This window comes from Podarcis muralis, chromosome W (genome assembly GCF_964188315.1).
Source record: "Podarcis muralis chromosome W, rPodMur119.hap1.1, whole genome shotgun sequence".
NCBI classification, from domain to species: domain Eukaryota; kingdom Metazoa; phylum Chordata; class Lepidosauria; order Squamata; family Lacertidae; genus Podarcis; species Podarcis muralis.
This window is the reverse complement of record NC_135674.1, coordinates 15226908-15250134: the sequence shown is the minus strand read 5'-3', so window position 1 is coordinate 15250134 and position 23227 is coordinate 15226908. Positions and strand designations below refer to the sequence as shown.

Here is a 23227-nt window from a genome sequence, read left to right as displayed (position 1 = left end):
TCACTATCAAATCACACATGATGTATATGACCACAGAATGAACCACAAAAACCACAGAGCACAGCCAAGGAACAAACACTATATTAAATACTTTAATCCTCATGGATCGGCATGATTGTTAAATGGACTCCACCAAATTATATTGTAAGATCACACCAATGTCCATGGAATGACCGAAATACAAACGCTATCTGAAATGGTTCTGCATTAGCAAGAACATTGAATTAAAATGACATTCATATTCATAGCTTCCACTGTGAAGAAGAGCACCTGGAAATTTTTGACGCTGCTAAACCTCAAGAATATCCAAGGCAGAGATTGTGATGATCTTACCTGTGAATGTAAATTATCAAACCAACTAGATGGAGACCACCAAAGTAACCATGAAAAACAATCACCTGTCTTGCGTCAATTCAGCTACAAATGGTTCTGGGACAAAAGTTGGTTGCTTTGCGAGGGTGGTAATTATAAATGGAGGTTTAACTGCAAGTTTTCTTGCCAACAGATTTTGTCAGTGCAAACTTTGAAATAGGGGGTTTCCAACGTGGTGCCCATGGGCATCATGGTGCCTGCTGACAGCTTTCCTGGAGTCCACCACGTGTTTTTAGAAAAAGAACAGGATTAGTGGTGAATTGTGCCCAGCATGACTTCAGATTGTTCATAGTACATTTGATTGACTGCAGGGGCATATGAAGGGGCAGCGGGGTGATGGTGCCCCAGGGTGCCATGCTGGGGGGAGAGTGACAGTACGGTCACTGTACTGGCTGCCGCTTGTGCGGCGTCCGTGTGGGCTGCCGCTCTTGCGGCAACTGTACAGGCAGCCCCTCTTGCAGCGACCATATGGGCCATATGGGCAGCTGCTCTCGCGGTGACTGTACAGGCTGCTGCTCGCATAGCGTCCATACAGGCAGCCCCTCTCACAGCGGTCGTACAGGCTGTATGGGCAGCCGCTCTCCTGGCGACCATACGGGCTGCCACACGCACGGCGTCCATACGGGCTGCCATGCATGCACAGTCCGTACAGGACATTGTGTGCGCACCCATCAGCCAGGACTTGTTACCATATTATAGCTGCCACAAAATCTATCAGCATGCCACCAGAACCAGGGAAGCCTTGCCAGTTGCAGCTCACACAGTTGAAGTGAAATAAAAGACAGAAGAGTAGATCAGGAAGAAAGTTCCCCAGACTTCAGGAAAAGATAACAGTAGCTCCAGCAGCTGACTCAGTGCAGGCTGCTGAGGGGTTTGACTCCTTAAGATCACCAACTATCTAAGAGACACCTGGAAAGCACTCAGCCTCAGATGACCTCCACTCCAAAAAGTGGGAAAGAGGATTTAACAGTGACCAATATTGATTCTTTTGATAGCAGCCCCAACACAAAGTGAGAAGTGTTTGGACAAATCACTTATTTGTACATCAGTTCCCCCATGGCACAACTGTACCTTCCCCACACTCAGTCTACAAACTATGGGACTTGTGGGTTCAGTTGGCAACATCTGTGTGTATGACTATGACATAAACACACTGGAAGGATCAAACTGGATAAACGATCGCATAATAGATGCCTTTCTTGCCTCCAGGGTGATCATGGCCAAAGAGCTAGGTCATGATGGAACAATTTTCCCACTTACCATACTTGCCACTTCATGCAGATATGTCAAAGATTGCCAGTGCAAGCTCTGAAGAACTGTTTGAGATTTGGAGTGCTAAAGAAAGATGTTTTGATTATTCCAGTAAATGACAGAGAAGTCCACTGGATACTGATAGTAATCATTTTTAAAAGGAAGACCCTAGGGGTAAACATTACAGCTAAGAATCTGGGCCTATTTAAGGATAATTATGAAAAATGCTGGTCAGAAATTAAGAGGGATCTAGAAGGTTGGTCCAGACTGAAACTTTCCTTGTTGGGTCGAATCGCTGTTATAAAGATGAATGTATTGCCAAAAATGTTGTTTTTGTTCCAGACCCTACAGATTATGGACAAAATGGATTGTTTCAGGAGGTGGCAGAGAGACATCTCTAAATTTGTCTGGCAGGGCAAAAAGCCCAGAAATAAGTTTAAAATATTAACTGATGCTAAAGAAAGAGGGGGGTTTGCCCTGCCAGACTTAAGGTTGTATTACGAAGCAGCAGCGTTTTGCTGGCTGAAAGACTGGCTACTTCTTGAAAACACTGATGTCTTAGATTTGGAAGGTTTTAACAATGCTTTTGGATGGCATGCATACTTGTGGTATGACAAGGTTAAAAGTCATAAGGCTTTCAAGAACCATATTGTTAGGAAAACACTGTTTAATGTCTGGATAAAGTACAAAGACCTATTAGAGAATAAGACTCCAAGGTGGCTGTCACCAATGGAAGCGAAGGCCCACAAAAGACTCAATATGGAGGCCAAATGGCCGAAATATTGGGAAATACTAGAAAAGGATGGAGACTCTTGGAAGCTGCAGAGTTTTGAAAAATTGAAAGACAAAGTGAGAGATTGGTTACACTATGCTCAGATTAAAGAGGTGTTTAAGTTGGACAGAAAGATAGGATTCCAGGTGGAAAAGTCAAAGCTAGAAACAGAACTGTTAGAATCAAAAACCAAAGTTCTTTCAAAAATGTATAACCTGCTGCTAAAATGGAATACACAAGATGAAACGGTTAAATCAGCTATGATAAAATGGGCACAGGATATTGGGTATAACATTATGTTTGCTGACTGGGAAAGGTTATGGACCACCGGTGTGAAGTTTACGGCATGCAATGCCCTAAAAGAAAATATTATGAAAATGATATACAGGTGGTACATGACCCCAGTCAAGCTTGCAAAAATATACCATTTGCCTGATAACAAATGTTGGAAATGTAAAGAAACTGAAGGAACGTTCTTTCACCTCTGGTGGACTTGCCCTAAGGTTAAGGCTTTCTGGGAAATGATATATAATGAGCTGAAAAAGGTATTTAAGTATACCTTTCCTAAGAAACCAGAGGCCTTGCTTTTGGGCATTGTCGGCCAGAGGGTGTTAAAGAAGGATTACACATTTTTTATGTATGCAACAACAGCAGCAAGGATACTGATAGCTAAACATTGGAAAACTCAAGACTTGCCCACGCTGGAAGAATGGCAGATGCAACTGATAGACTATATGGAACTAGCAGAAATGACTGGCAGAATCCGCGACCTGGGAGAGGAAGCAGTGGAAGAGGATTGGAAGAAATTCAAGGACTACCTACAAAAACATTGTAAATTGTATGAGTGTTAAGATGATGCAAGAGTAAAAATAAATGTGGCACCAGTAAGTTAGTTGATAAGAATCTGAGAATAGGTGAAATTTGAGAAAAAGTTAATTTTTTGGGTTAATATTATGTCTAATTAAGTATTCAAGCTTTTGGAAAATAAACCTAAAATTAGAGACATAATATGGGGAAAATATAAATAAGAAATTGAAACAAGGTGATAATTTGCTGTATAGAATTTTACAAACCTGGAGCAGGAATGGAAGATGTGAGGAAGTTCAAAAGTGAGGAAAATATGAATATTAAGAATTTGGATATGATGCTAAAATTTGGTTTTTTCTTTCTTTTTCTTTTTCTTTTTCTTTTTTTGTATGTATCTTTACTGTTATGTCTTTTTTGTTTGTTTACTGTATTGTTGGGTACGGGATTATATGTGTTGGGTGATAAATGTAAAAAATCTTGAATAAATATTTCTTTAAAAACAAAAAATAAAAGGAAGACCATGTTCTATCTAGATTCCAAACATGGATTGAACCACTCTGTGATTGATGCAATAACATCCAATTACAGTTCATACAAAAGGATATGGCTGCCATTAGACCCTGGATTGCAAAAGAAATAATACAGTACTGTAGGAAAAACTATTTTGAAAGACAAGACAAATATTTTCAAGTGGAAATTGATGCTGTTCCTCCCAAGAAGAGACAAATCTTGAACGAGAGTTATATTACTGTGTCTCGACCATGCCCAGAGGGATGGAAGGATACACTAACCTATTGCTCAGATATTTTACCTTCCTTGTTTGAAGGCTGCTGGTCACTATGTTTCTTGAAGGAAGGGTGCAGGAGGCCCAGTGGTGACCTAACTATGGTTTACTGTGAAGGAAACTGCAAGGACTGGTACCACTGCTTTCACATAGGCATTGATTCAAAAGATCTTCCAGAGGTTTTCGTGTGTCCAGACTGTCAATCCACTGTGGCCAAATAGATTTTGAAACTGCGAACTGTCATATTCCACAGGTTGGTATAATACAGCAAAATCCAAATATATAGTTTTCATCATCATGGCAGGGATGGTCCTTTTCCATAGAATTCTTATTTATGGAGTTAGTTTTTATATCCTGCTTTTCTCTACTTGAAGAAGTCTCAAAGTGGCTAAAAATCTCCTTTCCCTTCCACCCACACAACAGACACCTTGTGAGGTAGGTGGGGCTGAGAGAGTTCAGAGAGAAGTGTGACTGGCCCAAGGTCACCCAGCAGCTGCATGTGGAGGAGCGGGGAAGCGAACCCAGCTCACCAGATTAGAGTCCACCCCTCTTAACCACTACACCACAGAAACGTATCTCTTAAAACTCTGGAGCAAGCTGTTCAGTTCAGCCTCGTAGTGATACTGATTTGTGGAGGGAAGGTTGGTGATGAGCAAGATCTGTTCCCATTTCCCAACACTGAGACCATAGAGCAGTTTCTTTTGGGGGCTGATCCTGCAGAGTGTTTCTGTTCAGAATTTCCGTGGCAGAAATTGGCTAAGTGCCTTTATAAACATTCAGCTTCTCAAATTGGAGGTGGAGGGCAGAGAAGGTGCTAGTCCTTACCTCCCTCCTCCCAGCCCCATGATCCATTGCGCAATGGGCTGAATTTCAGGGCTTTTGCATGCAAAGGGCAAGCTTGTTCTTTACTTGTTTAGATCTTTAAACTTGGGAACAGATATTTGGCTCCATGACCACAATGACCAAAAGGGTCAGCTTCTAGAGGACTGGAAAGATCATGATTGTACTTCCCCTACCCTCAGCCCTAACTCCGTTGAGTATTTTTTGTTATGAGACTGGGTGTTTGGGGCTGATGCCATAGCATTCTTGTCTGGGGGCTTGATGGAAAAACAGAAAAGTGACCCTCACCTAACTCTCCAATGCCCTTCAACAAGAATGCTGTAGGAAATATTGCTAAGCCCAAAGGGAGGTAAGAATTTGCTTCAGCTCACCTTGTTAATGGCAGAGCAAAAGCTATGCGTGTGTCATTCTCAACCAGTCTACTTTCAGGACTGATTTTAGAACCCTCTTATATCAGGCCACATGGTCACTGGAGGTGGCCCCATCATGCAAACATGACTATCCACACAGGGACCATCTATTTTTGTTTTTTTCTGATACTGGATTTTAAGTTACAGTTACATCTTTTAAAACAGCTGTCAGTATATCACACTGTATTCCACTTGCCTTCCAAAGGAACACGTGGCTCTCCCCACATAGCGGGTTAGGTTGAGACTGCTGATCCAAAGTGATCAGTAATTTTTACGGTACTGTAATTACAATCCTGCTTTCCCTTGTACCAGCTTACCTTGACTTCGGTAAGGCCTTTGAAAAGGTCCCCCATGATATTATTGCAAAACAACTAGTAAAATGTGGGCTAGACAAAGCTACCGTTAGGTGGATTTGTAATTGGTTGATGGGCTGAACCCAAAGAGTGCTCATCAGTGGCTCACCTTCATCCTGGAAAAAAATGACTATTGGGGTTCCACAAGGTTCTGTCCTGGGCCTGGTGCTATTCAATATTTTTATAAATGATTTGGATGATGGAATAGAGGGCGTGCTAATCAAATTTGCAAATGACTGCAAACTGGGAGGGGTTGCTAATACACCAGAGGACAGGGTCAGAATTCAAAATGACCTGAATAGCCTAGAGAGCTGGGCCAAAACCAACAATATGCAGTTCAATAGGGAGAAATGTAAGGTACTACACCTGGATAGAAAAAATGAAATGCACAGGTGGGGGACACTTGGCTTGACAACAGTACCAGTGAAAGGGATCTGGGAGTCTTTGTCGACCACAAGCTGAATATGAGTCAACAGTGTGATGTGGCAGCTAAGAACGCCAATGCAATTCTGGGCTGCATCAATAGGAGTATAGTGTCTAGATCAAGTGAAGGAATGCTACCACACTATTCTGGTTGGTCAGACCACACCTGAAATACTGTGTCCAGTTGAAGTAGGATATTGTCAAGCTGGAACATGTCCAGAGGAGGGTGACCAAAATGTAAAAGGTCTGGAATCCAAGCCCTATGAGGAGAGATTTAGGGAGCTGGATTTGTTTAATCTAGAGAAGAGAAGATTAAGGAGTGACATGATAGCCATGTTTAAATATTTGAAGGGATGTCATGTTGAAGAGGGAGCAAGCTTGTTTTCTGCTGTTCTAGAGACTAGGGTGCAGAATAATGGATTCAAACTATGGGAAAAGAGATTCCACCTGGGCGCGGTAATCCAGTCAGGGAAAAAGGGAGGCATACTATGTTTAGGGCACCGTTTCCAGCCCCTTCCCCTTTTCGGGGTGAGCATAGTGGATCCTAAAAAGGGCTGCTCAGTCATGGATTCCTTGAGTCAGAATGACTGAACGCCCATGTGTCGGTTCATGACTAGGGGCTTCACATTCCTGACCCCGTAGCCATTTAGTGATCGCCATGGGGGGAGGGTTTGGGGGGGTTGGGTTGGGTTTTTGGAAGACACCTGTGCGTGAATTTGTTTTATGTGTGTAGATCAGTGCACGCCGACCAACGCACAGTCTTCGCAGTAGGGCTCTGTTCTGATGGCATGAGTAGTCACGACGAACTGGTGGATCCTATCTGCTGCAGCCTTCATCCGCCTTCACAGCCGTTTTAACACACCACTTGTTATCATCTGCCTGTTCTGCTGTGGAGGACTTCTTGGATCATTCTTTGTCTAGTTCCTTCCCTGTTATGCACTAAGCTTGGATCCTAGAACAATAGACAAGTAGGATCCTAGAACGCAAGAACTGATTGGCTTTCAGGAAAAGACCAATCAGGCTCTAGGAGGGAAGTAGAATCAGCCAGTCAGACAGGACTCATTGTGAAAATAATGTATATAAAAGCCTGAGGTTTTGGGGGAAATTCAGTCACTGTTTTACAAGCTGCAATAAAGAGCATGAAATCACTACAGGACTCTGAGCATATTTAATTTTCTTTGACCTTACCACCTTGGGTGACCCTGCTGGGAGTACGAGATTCCCAACGGCTTCGCTCACAAGGGTCATAGGAATGTGCAAGCCCACTCACCATGACAAGTGAGAGAACTGAGATAGATTGCACTGAGCCCTGGTCTCATTAGACAAAGTGTTCCACCAAAAAGGCTCTGGCTCTGGACGAGGACAGCTGGATATGTTTTGGGCCAGGGACCACCAGTAGGTTGCTGTTAGATGAGCGTCACACTCATGGGGGTGTATTGGAAGATAATTCCCACAGATAAGAAAGTTCACAGACTGTTTAGGGCTTTAAAGATTAGCACCAAAACATTGAACCTGATTTGATACTCCACCTGGAGCCAATCCAGCTGATGAACAACCAACTGAATGTGGGCTCTCCACAAAGTCCAAGTAAGAACTCATGCATCTGCATTTTAGACCATTTGGAGTTTCTGGAGCAGTCTCAAGGGTAGCCCTGCATCTCTCTCTCTCTCACTCTCTCTCTCTCTCTATCACATTTATACCCTGCACTCCCCGGCTCAGGTGTACAGCAAGTTAAAGTAGTCTAGTACAGTGGTGCCTCGCAAGACGAAATTAATTCGTTCCACGAGTTTTGTCGTCTTGCGATTTTTTTCGTCTTGCGAAGCACGGTGTCGGAAAAGTTTTGGAAAAGCTTCAAAAATCACCAAAGTCTTCAAAAACCTCAAAAAAGGCTACCACACCACGTACTATGAGTTGCTCCTCGAAGTCAAGTCGCAACTGTATTAACGGTGTTAAGAAAAAGGAAACAAACTTGCAAGATTTTTCCATCTTGCGAAGCAAGCCCATAGGGAAAATCGTCTTGCGAAGCAGCTCAAAAAACCAAAAACCCTTTCGTCTTCCGAGTTTTCCGTCTTGCGAGGCATTCGTCTTGCAAGGTACCACTGTATGCAGGTGACTACTGCATGGATCGCCATGGCTAGGTTGGAAAGGGACAGGTACGGTACCGATTGCCTAACCTGACATAGATTCAAAAATTCCAGTTTGGCTACATTTGTGACCAATGCCTCCATAGAGACAGAAGCATCCAGGATCACACCAGGACCCCTGATGGCAGCTACAGGTGACTATTGCGCCCCATGAAGAGCTGGGAGCTGGCAAACCAAACTGAAATTATTCTGGCCCAGCCATTGGACGCCCATCCTTAAAGGATAGAGATTCAGCCGACTCCGTTTCCTCCATCCCAGCACACCCACCTAAAAATTGGCCAATATATCCAGGGTAGCATCTGGCCAGGGCCATGAAGCAGTAGATCCATGATGTTTGTGGTCAGATCTGTGGTTATGTACAATATATGTGAATAAAGGGTGAATTTGGGGTTCCCCAATGCAAAAAGTGTGATGATCCATGAGGATCTGTGCTTCAAAACCATGTTTTTGAGCCATGGAGTGGCCAGGAAGCCATGGATCCGTGATTTTTGTGGTGCAGGCTGTGCCCATGGACATGATGTGTGATCTGACGGTGAGTTTGGGTTGGCCCAATGCGAAAAGCATGACGATCCATGAGAATCCGTGCTTCAAAACCACGTTTTTGGGCCACGATATGGCCAGGAAGCCGTGGATCCGAGTTTTTTGTGGTGCAGGCTGTGCCCATGGACATGATGTGTGATTTGACGGTGAATTTGGGCTGATCTAGTGCAAAAAGCGTGAGGATCCATGGGGATCCGTGCTTCAAAACCACGTTTTTGGTCCATGGTGTTGCCAGGAAGCCATGGATCTCAGTTTTCTGTGGTGGAGGCTGTGCCCCTGGACATGTTGTGTGATTTGACAGCGAGTTTGGGTTGGCCCAATATGAAAAGTGTGAGGATCCATGAGGATCCATGCTTCAAAACCACGTTTTTGGGCTGTGGTATGACCAGGAAGCCATGGATCCTAGTTTTTTGTGGTGCAGGCTGTGCTCCTGGCTATGACGTGTGATCTGACGGTGAGTTTGGGTTGGCCCAATGCGAAAAGTGTGAGGATCCATGAGGATCTGTGCTTCAAAACCACGTTTTTGGGCCATGCCGTTGCCAGATAACCGTGGATCTGAGTTTTCTGTGGTGCAGGCTGTGTCCCTGGACATGATGTGTGATTTAACAGTGAGTTTAGGGTAGCTCAATGCAAAAAGCGTGAGGATCCATGAGGATCCGTGCTTCAAAACCACGTTTTCAGGCCATGGATTTAGCAGGAAGTTGTGGGTCTGTGATTTTTGTGGTGCAGGCTGTGCTCCTGGCTATGATGTGTGATTTGACAGTGTGTTTGGGGTGGCCGAATGCAAAAAGCATGAAGATCCATGAGGATCTGTGGTTCGGAACCACGTTTTTGGGCCACGGTATGGCCAGGAAGCCGTGGATCTGTGATTTTTGTGGTGGAAGCTCTGCCCCTGGCCATGATGTTTGATCTGATAGTGACTTTGGGCTGGTCTTGTGCAAAAATCATGAGGATCCATGAGGATCCATGGTTCGGAACCACGTTTTTGGGCCACAGTATGGCCAGGCAGGCGTGGATCTGATTTTTTTGTGGTGTAGGCTGTGCCCCTGGCTATGATGTGTGATTTGACAGTGAGTTTGGGTTGGCCCAATGCAAAAAGCTTGAGGATCCGTGAGGATCCGTGCTTCGGTACCACGTTTTTGGGCCACGGTATGGCCAGGAAGCCATGGATCTGTGATTTTTGTGGTGGATGTTGTGCCCTGGCCATGATGTTTGATCTGATGGTGACTTTGGGCTGATCTAGTGCAAAAATACTGAGGATCCATGAGGATCTGTGCTTTGAAACCACGTTTTTGGTCCATGGCGTTGCCAGATAACCGTGGATCCGAGTTTTTTGTTGTGTAGTCTGTGCCCCTTGCTATGATATGTGATTTGCCGTTGAGTTTTGGTTGGCCCAATGAAAAAATCGTTAGGATCCGTGAGGATCCGACCTTCAAAAGAGCCAGTGTGGTGTAGTGGTTAAGAGCGGTAGTCTCGTAATCTGGGGAACCGGGTTCGCATCTCCGCTTCTCCACCTGCAGCTGCTGGGTGACCTTGGGCCAGTCACACTTCTCTGAAGTCTCTCAGCCCCACTCACCTCACAGAGTGTTTGTTGTGGGGGAGGAAGGGAAAGGAGATTGTGAGCCGCTTTGAGACTCCTTAAAAGGGAGTGAAAGGCGGGATATCAAATCCAAACTCTTCTTCTTCTTCAAAACCACGTTTTGGGGCCATGGTGTTGCCAGGAAGCCGTGGATCTGAGTTTTTTGTGGTGCAAGCTGTGCCCCTGCACATGATGTGTGATTTGACAGTGAGTTTGGGTTGGCCCAATGTAAAATGCGTGAGGATCCATGAGGATCCGTGCTTCAAAACCACGTTTTTGGGCCACGGTATGGCCAGGAAGCCGTGGATCCGAGTTTTTTGTGGTGCAGGCTGTGCCCCTGGCTATGATGTGTGATCTGACGGTGAGTTTGGGTTGGCCCAATGCGAAAAGCATGAGGATCCATGAGGATCCGTGCTTCAAAACCACGTTTTTGGGCCACGATATGGCCAGGAAGCCGTGGATCCGAGTTTTTTGTGGTGCAGGCTGTGCCCATGGACATGATGTGTGATTTGACAGTGAGTTTGGGGTGGCCCAATGCAAAAAGTGTGAGGATCCGTGAGGATCTGTGCTTCGAAACCATGTTTTTGGGCCATGGTGTGGCCAAGAAGCCGTTGATCTCAGTTTTTTGTGGTGCAGGCTGTGCCCCTGGACATGTTGTGTGATTTGACAGTGAGTTTGGGTTGGCCCAATACGAAAAGTGTGAGGATCCATGAGGATCCATGCTTCAAAACCACGTTTTTGGGCTGTGGTATGACCAGGAAGCCATGGATCCTAGTTTTTTGTGGTGCAGGCTGTGCTCCTGGCTATGACGTGTGATCTGACGGTGAGTTTGGGTTGGCCCAATGCGAAAAGTGTGAGGATCCATGAGGATCCGTGCTTCAAAACCACATTTTTGGGCCATGCCGTTGCCAGATAACCGTGGATCTGAGTTTTCTGTGGTGCAGACTGTGCCCCTGGACATGATGTGTGATTTGACAGCGAGTTTAGGGTCTCTGAATGCAAAAATCATGAGGATCCATGGTTCGGAACCACGTTTTTGGCCCACGGTATGGCCAGGAAGCCATGGATCCATGATTTTTGTGGTGGATGCTGTGCCCCTGGCCATGATGTTTGATCTGATGGTGACTTTGGGCTGGTCTTGTGCAAAAATCATGAGGATCCATGAGGATCCATGCTTCGGTACCACGTTTTTGGGCCACGGTATGGCCAGGCAGGCGTGGATCCGAGTTTTGTGTGGTGTAGGCTGTGCCCCTGGCTATGATATGTGATTTGACAGTGGGTTTGGGTTGGCCCAATGCAAAAAGCGTGAGGATCCATGAGGATCCATGCTTCAAAACCACGTTTTTGGGCCACGGTATGGCCAGGAAGCCGTGGATCCGTGATTTTTGTGGTGGATTCTGTGCCCGTGGCCATGATGTTTTATCTGATTGTGACTTTGGGCTGGTCTTGTGCAAAAATCATGAGGATCCATGAGGATCCGTGTTTTTTAACCATGTTTTTGCGCCCCTGCGGCCCCACGAAATAGGGGATGCATGATTTTTTTGATGCTGTCTACAGAGTAAGACATGGTCTACAGTATCATGGTGGTTTTATTTAATTTGAATGAAAAAATCATATGAATTCACGAGGATCCGTCTAGATCCGCCTTTTACCTTTTTCCGATTTAATTCTTTTGAGATAATGTTTTAGAAATAAAGCCTGGTTTTATCTACTCTCGTTGCTCCTGACTCTATTCCTTGATAGGAAATTGGGCTCTGCCTATCCAGGGAACGAACAAAGGACACATTTTTGCAACAACCCCGGGCAAAAAAAACCGGCTGGCTTCCGCCGCTTACCGGCGCCCGTAGCTACGGCTCTGCAGCGGAGCCGAGCGCGAGCGCGCGCGGTGTGGCCAGCCCAGGGAAGCCACTTCTCCTGTTCATTTCCCACCAACCGCGACTTGTTGCCGATCTCTCCGCCCCGGATCCAGGGGATCTCCTCGGCCGCTGAGCCGATTGGGCGGCCAGTCTAGCCTCTCCTCCCCGGCCTTCTGACTCACAAGCCTCCCTCCGGTTCGCCAACGTCCGCCTCTGTCTCCGCCCTCCCTGCGCGCTCGAGTTCATTTTCTTCGGGTGGTTCGTCTGCCTTGCCTCCAAAGCGTCAGTCCGTCCGTTCTCTCTCTCCCGATTGTAACTTCAGCTCACCCCTGCAAGAGGCGTCAGTTTGCAACAGCAGCAGCGGCAGCAACAACTGCCAACGACTGCGTCTTTGCTCCGGCTGGGAAGGTTGAAAAAACAAAAAAGAACCCCCCACCCCCAGCGGAGTAGAGCCTTGACTTCTACTTTTCCAGAGGCAGGGGACGTCGGATCCGATAGGCCAGGGTCGACCGGCTTTTCTCTCGCACACCATTGACACTGCACCTGCTCCAACTTAGGAGCGCCTCGCGTGCGCCCCACGACCCAAGGGTGGCCCTGCGGCTACTGGTCTCCGTCGGAAGCTAGTAGAAGAGCCTGGTTCTCTCAGCTGACACCCCGCCCAGTCGAGGAGTCTCCAGGACCTGCCCCGGGCCAAATAGAAGTAGCACAGCAGGCTGACCCCCACCGCCCTGCCCTCCAGCGACATCAGCATCCAGGAGAGATCATGGACGTGCCCGTCAGTCTGGGCAGGGTCAATCCCCGGCCGCCAGCGAAGGCTTTTCGGAGCGCCTTCCAGAACCTGTTTAAGAATGTCCGCGAAGTGTTTCAGAGCCCCGGATCCTTGCGAGAGGAGGCTGGCCCCAGCCACCAGGCGTCGGCGTCCGCGACGGAAGGGTCGTCTTCCTCGGGGTCCCGCTTGCAAGAGCCCAGCGCCTACCAGCAAGACTCGGGTTCGCCCTCTTACCTGCTGCTGGAAGAGCAGTCCCAGGTGAGCAAAACGCTGCAGTCCCCCGATGGGGGGGAGGCGTCCTTGTCCTCGCCCTCGTCGTCCGCTCCGTGTTCTCTGGCCCTGCTGGGAGGCTTCTCTTTCCAGAGTCGTCCCGGGGACTTCAAAGACATTCTGGGCAACAGCAGTCTTCAGCAAAAAGCAGAAGGAGGCGAGCCTCGCGGAGGAGGTGAGGAAGCCCCTTCCGACAAAACTGACTACCTGGGCGTGAGTGCCAAGGAGCTGCACAAAGCCGTCTCCACCTCCATGGGCTTGGCGGTGGAAGCGCTCGATGCGCCTGGCGTCGGCGAAATGGCGGCGACCCACAGCAACAGCATGTTCGCTGGCGCGCACCCTTGGCCCCTGACACTGGACGGCTGCAAGATCGTGGAAGCCAAGAAGGGAGGCGCTGGTGGTGGCGAGGGCGTGCTGGCCATGGACATGCCGGGCCACCCAAGCCTCTACAAGTGCTCTCTGGAGCTGGAGGAGCCGTTGGGGACCTTCCCGAACCGTGACTACTACAACTTTCAGCTGGCCCTAGCCTCCCATGGGGGGTGCATCAAGCTAGAGAGCCCCTTGGAGTACGCACCCGGCAGTGCTGCTTGGGAGCCGCAGTGCCGGCGTGCTGGAGACGTGCCTGCTGCCTTGGCGCCCCACTATGCTGGCACTCCCAGCCAGAGACGGCACCACTTCTTCACCGAGGAAGGGCAACTCTATGAAGGTGCCCCCCCCCGCCTATTTTGGCTATGCCAGGAGCCAGGGCCCATTGGAACAAGAGGGTGCCACGCTCCAACCATCCAATGTGTTGTACCCCGGGGGCATGGTGGGCAGGATGCCCTTTGCCCCTGCCGCTGACTGCATCAAGACGGAGCTCCCTCCGTGGATGGAGAGCTACACAGGGGCCTACGGAGACATGAGGTAAAGGGCTAACATGCAAAGACCGTCCTCGCCAAAGGCTGGTAGGGTTTTGCAAAACTCTTGTAGGTGAGTTGGAGGGGAAAGATCCCAGGTTTTCAAAAAGAAGGGGGAGGCTTGCATCCAGTATTTTTTAGCCTGAGTTTTATTTTAGGTTGGTTGGGTGTGTGTGGATTGCATGAACTCTTGAGCACATCTCCTGCAATTTGCTTGGGTGTGAATTGGTGCAGGCCAGGGGTCCAAAGGAAGGCTTCAATCTAAGGGTAGCTGGTTCAAGGCCCACCCTGCTTTGGAGCTATTGACAGGTATAGACCATCAGGTTTGCAGTCTACCTGCTGAGCTTGTCAATCGGGTGTAGAAAAACCACATTTAAAAAAACCCACATCAGTTTTATTGGGGTAAATTGTTAGTTTGTTCAGTCCTGATGATGATGCATCTTTCGTTAGACTGACTCTGAACATCAGGATTTCGGGGGAATTTTTTGAAGTGTTGATTTCATTGGCTATAGTGACTTTTTGGATTCCTAATACAGTTGGATTCCTCTGCCTGAACGTAGCATTGTTTTGTTGTTTTGAGTGAGATTCTGGTAGAGTTCACTGCCGTTGCTTCTCTCATGACTCGTTTGGGAAGGTGCTTGTGCCAGAATTTCCATACTCTGAACCTACCTAGGACTTTGAAACATTGGCACAGAGAGAACCCCTTTGTGTGTAGGTATGAATCTCATATTGGGCTGCTTTTGGTTTGAAGACTTCAGCTGCCCGCCATTTTGTCCTGCCTTCTAGAAATGCAGCTCAGTGATAAAAACACAGCTGTCATGCTGCCCTGTGCTCTGGCCTGCAACTCCCTCTCCCTTGCCCCAGTCCTCATTTTCATGGAAGGGTCACTGTCCATAAGTAGCCTTAAACTATTGGTGAGTAATGCAAATGGTACCTGTGTGGTGCTTGCAAGCATCTTAGGCAATGCATTGATGTTGACCCATAGAAACTTTAGAGTCAGGGAAAAAGGGGTTGGGTCTCCCGGATCAAAAGTTGATTCATGTGTGAATCCAACTGTATTATGCCTAAACCACCCTTCTATTTGGGCCATTTTGTACACACAGCAAGAATCGGTTCCGTCCAGGACAAAGTGGAAATAGGTCAGAATGGAAGATTTTGCATGCCTAATACCTGGAACTGTGACTGTAACATTTCAGTTGCTTCCCAAGAAATTGTTTTTGACTTGGGTTGGACTTTTAGGGAGCAAAGTATTTAAATTCCCATCGGAGTCTCATCCTTGAATTCAACGTATCAATTTTGCACACACCCACACCCATGGGAAACATTTTGGGAGCTTCAGGTATAGAAATGTCATAGATTGGGGATGAGAATTAAGCTAGGCTTCCCAAGTGTTTTTTATTTTTTATTTTAAATAATATACTTTCTAAGCACAGTAGTTGACTACCCTTTCCCTTCCTAATACTTTTTTGGGGCCATATCCCTCTGTGGAATCTAATGGAAAGGCTTCCCATTGACGTCAACGGAGCTGGATTAGACCTTTACATTTGCAGCTCGTGGCCCCGTTGCAGTTTTAAAGCATTACAGTCTGAGCTGTTAAATAATATTTATTTCTCACATTATTGTTGGATGGTAAAACCCACTTGCCTCAAAACGGAACAGCTGAATCTTGCTTGTGCAGATGGCTGGCCTAATGGATTGCTTACGGGCAAGTATAGAAAAGCTTGTTTTCATTTTACGGGAAACTGGACTGCAGCTCCATTGGACAGATGGTGATGTCTCCTCTCCCTCTCCCCCCCAGTCATAAGGCCTGCAGTCAGAACTTTGGTGGTGGTGAGTGACATAGATCTACCCAATAAAGCAAAGTAACTAAATACAACTACAATAAGAAGTTACTGTATTTTTAAAACAACATTAATGAGGTTTTTAAAAATTATGTGACAGCTGCTCAATAAGCTATTCATGATCCCTGTGTCTTTTCCTGTAATGCTGCAAATTGGGAACAGGTTTATTTTTTACTGAGCAATTTGATAGAAGACTGTCAGCTTGTCCCCTCCCTACTTATCATAAAAAACAGACTAGAGTCACCTTTCCACCATTTTTTAGTCCCATTCATTTCAATGGGTGAATCAAGAAAGTGCTGAAATTATTTCCCATTAAAACAAAATGTAATTTAAAAGTGTTTAATTGTAGTCTCTTAGCAGACCCTACAATTCCATGATGGGTCTATTATTTGTTAGCGATGATTCCTGCATTGCAGGGGATTGGACTAGATGACCCTTGGGTCCCTTCCAGCTCAATAATGCTATGCTATGAGACCCTGGGGCTATTTAGCTTGGTTGCAAATCTCTTTGATTGTGGTGTCTTTGAGAGCTCTCCAACCTCACTTTATTTCCAGGGCCAGGAAGGTTTGGGTGTGTGTGGCCCAACTAAACTATATATTTAAAGTGTCATCATGCCATTGTAACCAGCCATGGCTTACTCCAAAACATCCAGGGGATTGTAGTTTGTTAAGGGTCCTGAGAGGTGTTAGGAAACACCCCCCCCCCATTCCTCTCCCGGGGCTGCAATTCCAAAAGTGATTTAACACTTAACATATTTGACTGGTTGGCCAGTTCCTGAGCAGGGACAGCCTGGCCACTGTAGTCCATGTGTTGGTAACATTAAAGCTGGATTACTGCAATGAGCTCTATGTGGGGCTGCCCTTGGGCCTGGTTTGGAAGTTCCAGCTGGGGTAAGAATGCTGTGGCCAGATTGCTGATGGGAACTTCTGGCTGGGGACACCATTTTTAGAACAGTTGCACTGGCTTCCCGTCTCCTACCGATACAGGCTCAAGGTCCTTGTATTAAGTTACAAAGACCTGAGCATCTTAGGCCCAGGGTACCTCAAGGTTCAACTGAACCCTCACACCCCAGCTTGAGATCATTTGCAGGAGCATTGCAGGTCATTCTCTGAGTTGATGAGGCTCATTTGACAGGTACCTAGTACCAACCGATCAGCTTGACATCTAGAACAGATCATTAAACAGTTTGTCTGTGAGTGCTTAGAAAAGGATGCTGTGATTACTAAGATCCGCCATGGGAGTCTCAAAAACAAGTCATGCCAGACAAATCACATTTCTTTTTTTGGTAGAGTTACAGGCTTGGTGTATCGGGAAAGCTGTGGACATAGTGTAGCTTGTCCTCCATGACATTCTTGCAGAGAAATTGTTAAAATTGTTAACAAAATGTGGGCTAGACGAAGTAACTGTTAGGTGGATTTGTAGCTGGCTGACTGACCGAACCGAGAGAGTGCTCATTAATGGTTCCTTGTTATCCTGGGGGGAAAGTGACAAGTGCGGTGCTGGACCTCCCTCTGCAAGTCTCATCCTCCTGCATCTTTAAACACAGCAGCTGAAACATGGATATCAGAAAGGATTGGTGGTTTTCTGGTAGGAATGTAAATTGGTGCAAGATTATTGGTATTTAATTTTGGCAGAAATGATAAATACTGTATTACTGAAGAAACTATTGTTAGTTGTCCAAAACTACGGTAATGTTATTGAATATTTTTGATGATACAAATGTAGCTGTTGTTGGTGTATTGCCAAAAGGAACTTGTAACGAGCCTCAAAGCACAGCCTTGAACAGTTGCTTAGCAACAATAATTCTCCCCAGCAACAGGTGTCCTTATCAGGGCATGAAGTGTGGTGAGGCCGTTAGTGTCTGTGTGAGTCAGTCTGGCTGCCTGAGGAACTCTGCTGAGACAAAGAAAAGGAACCCCAAGAGTTGGCGCTCACATACTAACAGATATATTGTCCAAAGAACTGGTCTCATATATGATCTTGGCAGCACAAGTAGTAATTGCAAGTCAGTGGAAACATAGGGGTACCTAGACTCCCTTGTGCCCTTGGCAAGGAGCTGTATTGGCACATACACCCCCTCCAATCCCTTGAGTCTTTGTAAGGAGCTGCATTGGCGCTTCTGAAGGCCAGAGAGACCATGGACCAGAAACTCAAAAGGTTTGCTTTTCACTGCCTTTTGTGCTCCCCTAGTGACTTCCTCCATGGCCATTGGGTTGGGTCTGCTCTCCTCCATCTCCATCCCTCTTCCTCCGTTGGTCCATTTGTCTCCCTCCCTCCCTCTGCTTGCTTGCTGCTTTCCCTTTTGCCTCCTTGCTCCCCTTCCCCCCCTACTGTAACTCTAACCTGCTCTCTTCATCTTTCACCCATTTTTTCCTGAGACAGATGAATCCCAACCAGAACTGCGAAGTGTGCAGAAGATGACAACCAAAACCACCCAAGGATTTGAAGAAGCTCCTATGGGAGGAAAAGCAAAAGTGTTTGGGGCTTTATAGTTTAGGGAGAAGCACAAGAGCCTGACTGCTGGATCAGGCCAATGGCCTATCTAGTAGGGTGGTTCATAATTTTTTTTTTTTTTTAAATGCCTGCTCCAAAGGTCTTATCTTACTACACTAGGGATTATACGTATAGCTATATCTGAAATTTCATGCATACCAGTTAATATCTTGACCCTGCTCCACTGAATTGAAATTTCATCCTTCACGACATAGGAAAACGGCCAAGTAAACAGCTATATTCATGGAGGAGGGTCAATCAGAAGGTTGGTGGTTTGAATCCCTGCGATGGAGTGAGCTCCCGTTGCTCTGTCCCAGCTCCTGCCCTAGGAGTTCGAAAGCACTCCAGTTCAAGTAGATAAATAGGTGCCGCTTGGGCCGGAAGATAAACGGTGTTTCCATGCGCTCTGGTTTCTGTTACAGTGGTACCTCGGGTTAAGTACTTAATTCGTTCCAGAGGTCTGTACTTAACCTGAAACTGTTCTTAACCTGAAGCACCACTTTAGCTAATGTGGCCCCCTGCTGCTGCCGCGCTGCCGGAGCATGATTTCTGTTCTCATCCTGAAGCAAAGTTCTTAACCTGAAGACTATGTCTGGGTTAGCGGAGTCTGTAACCTGAAGCGTATGTAACCCGAGGTACCACTGTACAGTGTTCCGTTGCGCCAGAAGTGGTTTAGTCCTGCTGGCCACATGACCCGGAAAGCTGTCTGTGGACAAGCGCCGTTTCCCTCGGCCTGAAAGTGAGATGAGCGCCGCAACCCCATAGTCACCTTTGACTCGACTTAACCGTCCAGGGGTCCTTTACCTTAGTCCGTAGTTATTTGTGTGTCTCCCCCCACCCCCTTCTCTAGCCTCAAGGGCTTTTATCTTGTTCATCAGCTGATTTTGTATTTTAGAGGGAGGTGGTCTTCAGACTAAGCAGAAAAGCTTTCTAAGTCCATCTTTTCCAGTCAGGACATAATTACCGTAGCTCACAGTATCCTTAGTCACAATATATTAATTACATGAATACATTTGTGACTCATTTCCTCTGAAACATCTCAGAGAAATTTAACAGCAAAAAAATCTAAGAAACACTTCAATATACGTATGAAAACGATTTCGAATCCGAAACAGACACAGACTGGATTTTTAAAAAATCCACTTTAAGAGCCTGTTGAAAACAAGGATTCAGCAGGCAACAACTGGATAATGAACATGACACAGGCCTGATATGTAACAGGAGGGAGCAATGCCATAATGTGGGTTGCCTGTGCTCAGGGTGGGGCAAATGTTGCGCCCCCTTGGTGGATTGGGCAACCGGGGTGGGGGCATGTGCAGAGCCCACGAGGCACATGGCTGCCGGCACTGCTGCTAGTGGTGGTGGCAGCTGCATGCCTTTTTGGCTTGGTGGTTTTGCCACCTCCCAGCTCAGCCAGCCCAGGGGCATGGCATGGTCAGACATCCCTTTGCTGGCCACAAGGAGAAGGAGGCACCACTGCTGTCCCGAAGGCCCCTGCCCAGGTGCAGCTTGCCTCCCTGTGGTTCCGGAAGGCAGCAGGAGCTCAGCCACACAAGGGAGCCTGTTGTGGGGTACAGCCTCTCAGAATTTTGTGCCCAGGGCCACCGCCTCTCTGCCCCCCCCCCGCTATGCCACTGGAAGGGAGATCCAAAGGCATGTGCCTTCACATTCAAGCCCTGATTCCTACGACATATGAAATGGACTTCCTGATATAGTGGCATCTGCAGGAGACCCTTGTAGAAACAATTGATTACCTCACCCCCAAAATGATATTGTGGAGCTGGAAAAGGTTCAGAAAAGGGCAACCAAAATTATCAAGGGGATGGAGCAATTTCTCTATGAAGAAAGGCTGCAGCATTTGGGACTTTTTAGTTTAGAGGAAAGATGAATAAGACACAGTATGATAGACGTTTATGAAATTATCCATGGCCTGGAGAAGGTGGATGGAGAAGAGCTTTTGTGCTCATATCCTGCTTGCTGGTTCCCTTTGGATCATCTGGTTGGCCACTGTGAACACAGGATGCTGAACTGGATGGGCCATTGGCCTGATCCAGCAGGGCTTTTCTTAGGTTCACATGTTCTCTCTCTCTCTCTCTCTCTCTCTCTCTCTCTCTCTCTCACACACACACACACACACACACACACACGGAATGCATGAAGCAGGATTGTGGTACATAGTGCCAGTATACCAGGTTGCCACACTCCGTGAGGCAGGTACACACTTTCAGCTGAACCCATGAACATTCAAACCATGGGTGGGATCACAGCAGCGACATCCCCACCTGCATCAGCTCCAACAGCTTAGTTCTTGACCTTCTTGCATTGAGCAAGGCTGCACTGCAAGGTTTCCTGCTCAAATTTGCTTGAACCCTAGTCGGATCCGCTGTGCAATCAGGGCTCCCACTTACGTTTCAGCAAACACAAGTGAAAGACCCTTGCAGACCTTTCCCTCACCCCCATTAACATAATAATAATAATAATAATAATAATAATAATAATAATAATAATACAGTGGCACCTGCGCTCACGTTAGCCTTGGGTAACGTAAATTTCGGGTTGCGAAAGCAGCAAACCCAGAAGTGTTTTGCCGTGTGCGCATGCGCAGAAGTGGTCCCTCCGGTTGCGGAGACATCGGGATCCGACCAGAGCTCTGGAACGGATCCTGCCCGCAACCGGAGGTTACCTTCGTTGAGGTAAAAAACTCAATCTGGAAGGACAGTTATTTATGCTTCTTGAAACACTTGCTGAGTTTTGAACTTCCCTGTTCCACTTCTAGGATCAAGTAACCATGTTCAGTAACACTGGGAACCCAATAAATAATTTGGATTTATTATCACATTAGTTTAAATGGGAAGATGTGGGAAACCCAGGACGACATCTTGGATCAACCTTGAAACTCAGAGTAGAGTCTGGAGCCGCAGCGAGAAGGGGAAGCATCAGACTCCATGCTGTGCAGCCTCAGGCTCCTAGTGAAAGCGGTGGACCTCCGACAACAGAGGAAAAGCTGGGAAGTAGTTCTAAAGCTTTGAAAAACAAAAGGAATGCTGAACGAAGTACCCAGCAGAGAAGTAATTAAAGACAAAAGAAGGAGGAATTCACTACTGGCGGCAAGATTGATAAAGGAGTAAAGCGAAAAGCTGGCAGACGTGAATGAAAAAGCAAGAAAGTAACCGCTAGTGAGGGGAAGGAATATCCTCGGTTACTAAGTACATTTTACAAAGCACAAAGTACAAAGAGTTGGAAGCAAGGTAATACTGAGTTTTCTTTTTTTTGATAGAGAGACTCTTTACCGGGCTGGAGAGGAGGAAAGGAGGTTTCTGGGGCATTTGGTTGATGCCTTAACCGGCAGGCTTTTTGAGGACGGTATCGCTATCATCAACTTTCTGGTTTGAATTGGGTGGAAGAAAGCCTGGGTCCCCCCCAGACCTTAACGCTGGTTTTATATCTGACTTCCCTATGGGGTTAAAAAAGGGAGGAGGAAGCCATTTTGAGACTTAACTTGGCTCTGTTATCTGCCATTTCACCTTGCCCTTGATCTACTATGCCTCTGCATGTTTTTGAGATTTAAAGGGACGTGCACCAAAAGCCAAATAGGAGAATTTAAATCAGCATAAAGAACACTTCCGGAAGAACCTCCAAGTCTCCTGTAAAGGGCAAACTTTGGTGACGCCAAACTTTTATAATTGCACCCTATAAGAGGGCAAAGAATATAAAAGGTAAAGATTGATTTTTTTGTGTGTGTGTGTGAATAGTCTGACGCCTATTATCTGTTATTACACCCCAAAGCCAGACCCGGTAACTTATTTACCCATCAGAGACTATCTGCGATCCTGTGCCTCATCTCTTTTTGAAAGACATTAGTGTGGTGGACCCTAAGACCTTTTAAGCTTACAAAATGACAAACGGTGCAAAAAAGGGGGTGGCAACACCAGCGGAAAGGAGGCCTTCGAGACAAGAGGATGCCAAGGAAAGTAAAGAAATTAAAGACTATAGTAGCCTGATGGCCGAAATAAGGAAAGAATTTAAAAATAATGAACAATATATTGAGAGAAAATTACTTGAGGTACAGGACATTTTGGACAAGAAATTGGAGGGAGTGGTGGGGGAATTGACAGGAAAGGTTAAAGATTTATCAGTAAGAACTAAGGTTTTGGATGATTCAATGAAAAAGGTGCAAAAAGATATGAAAACCAGTAAGAAGGAGGTGGATGGAATTAGAGCAGAAGTTAAAGAGATAGAAAGAGTTCAGGAAGAGCTGTTGGACAATATGGCTATGATGCAAATGCGGCAAAATCAAACCAACCTGAAACTGAGGGGTGTACCAGAGACCCCAAACGAAAACATTAGATTTAAAATGATAAAAGAGCTGGCAACTTGGTTAAATAAGAGTGAGGAGGAGATAAATGGTTATTTAGTAAACATTTTTCGAATAAGACCAAAATCAGATAGAGCCAGAAAGAAAAAGCTGCCAGGTGATATAATTGTCATGTTCAACACTTTGGAAATAAGAAATGAAATACTACAACAGAACCACATAAAAAGGTTATATATTGAAGGAAACCCAATTATTATTTTTCGAGAAATTCCTTCGAGATTTCTTCGAAGGAGAGAGATATATAAAAAACTAACAAACCAATTGAAGAAGAACGGGATACTGTATAGATGGGAGTTTCCGGAAGGCATTTCATTCTACTTTAAGGAAAAAAGGTTTAAATTAAGCTCTAGTGTTGAACTCCAAAAATTTGCGAGAAGATATGAGAAGGACCTGGGGAAAGTTGAAGGGGAGGCGGAAAGGGAGGAACGACAGAGAGACGAGGAGGGTGAAGG

At 46.4% G+C, this 23227-nt stretch overlaps 1 pseudogene; it reads left to right on the top strand.

Moving 5' to 3' along the window:
• Positions 1-12322: 12322 nt before the first annotated feature.
• Positions 12323-23227, top strand: part of LOC144326416 (androgen receptor-like) — a 55100-nt pseudogene continuing 44195 nt past the window's right edge.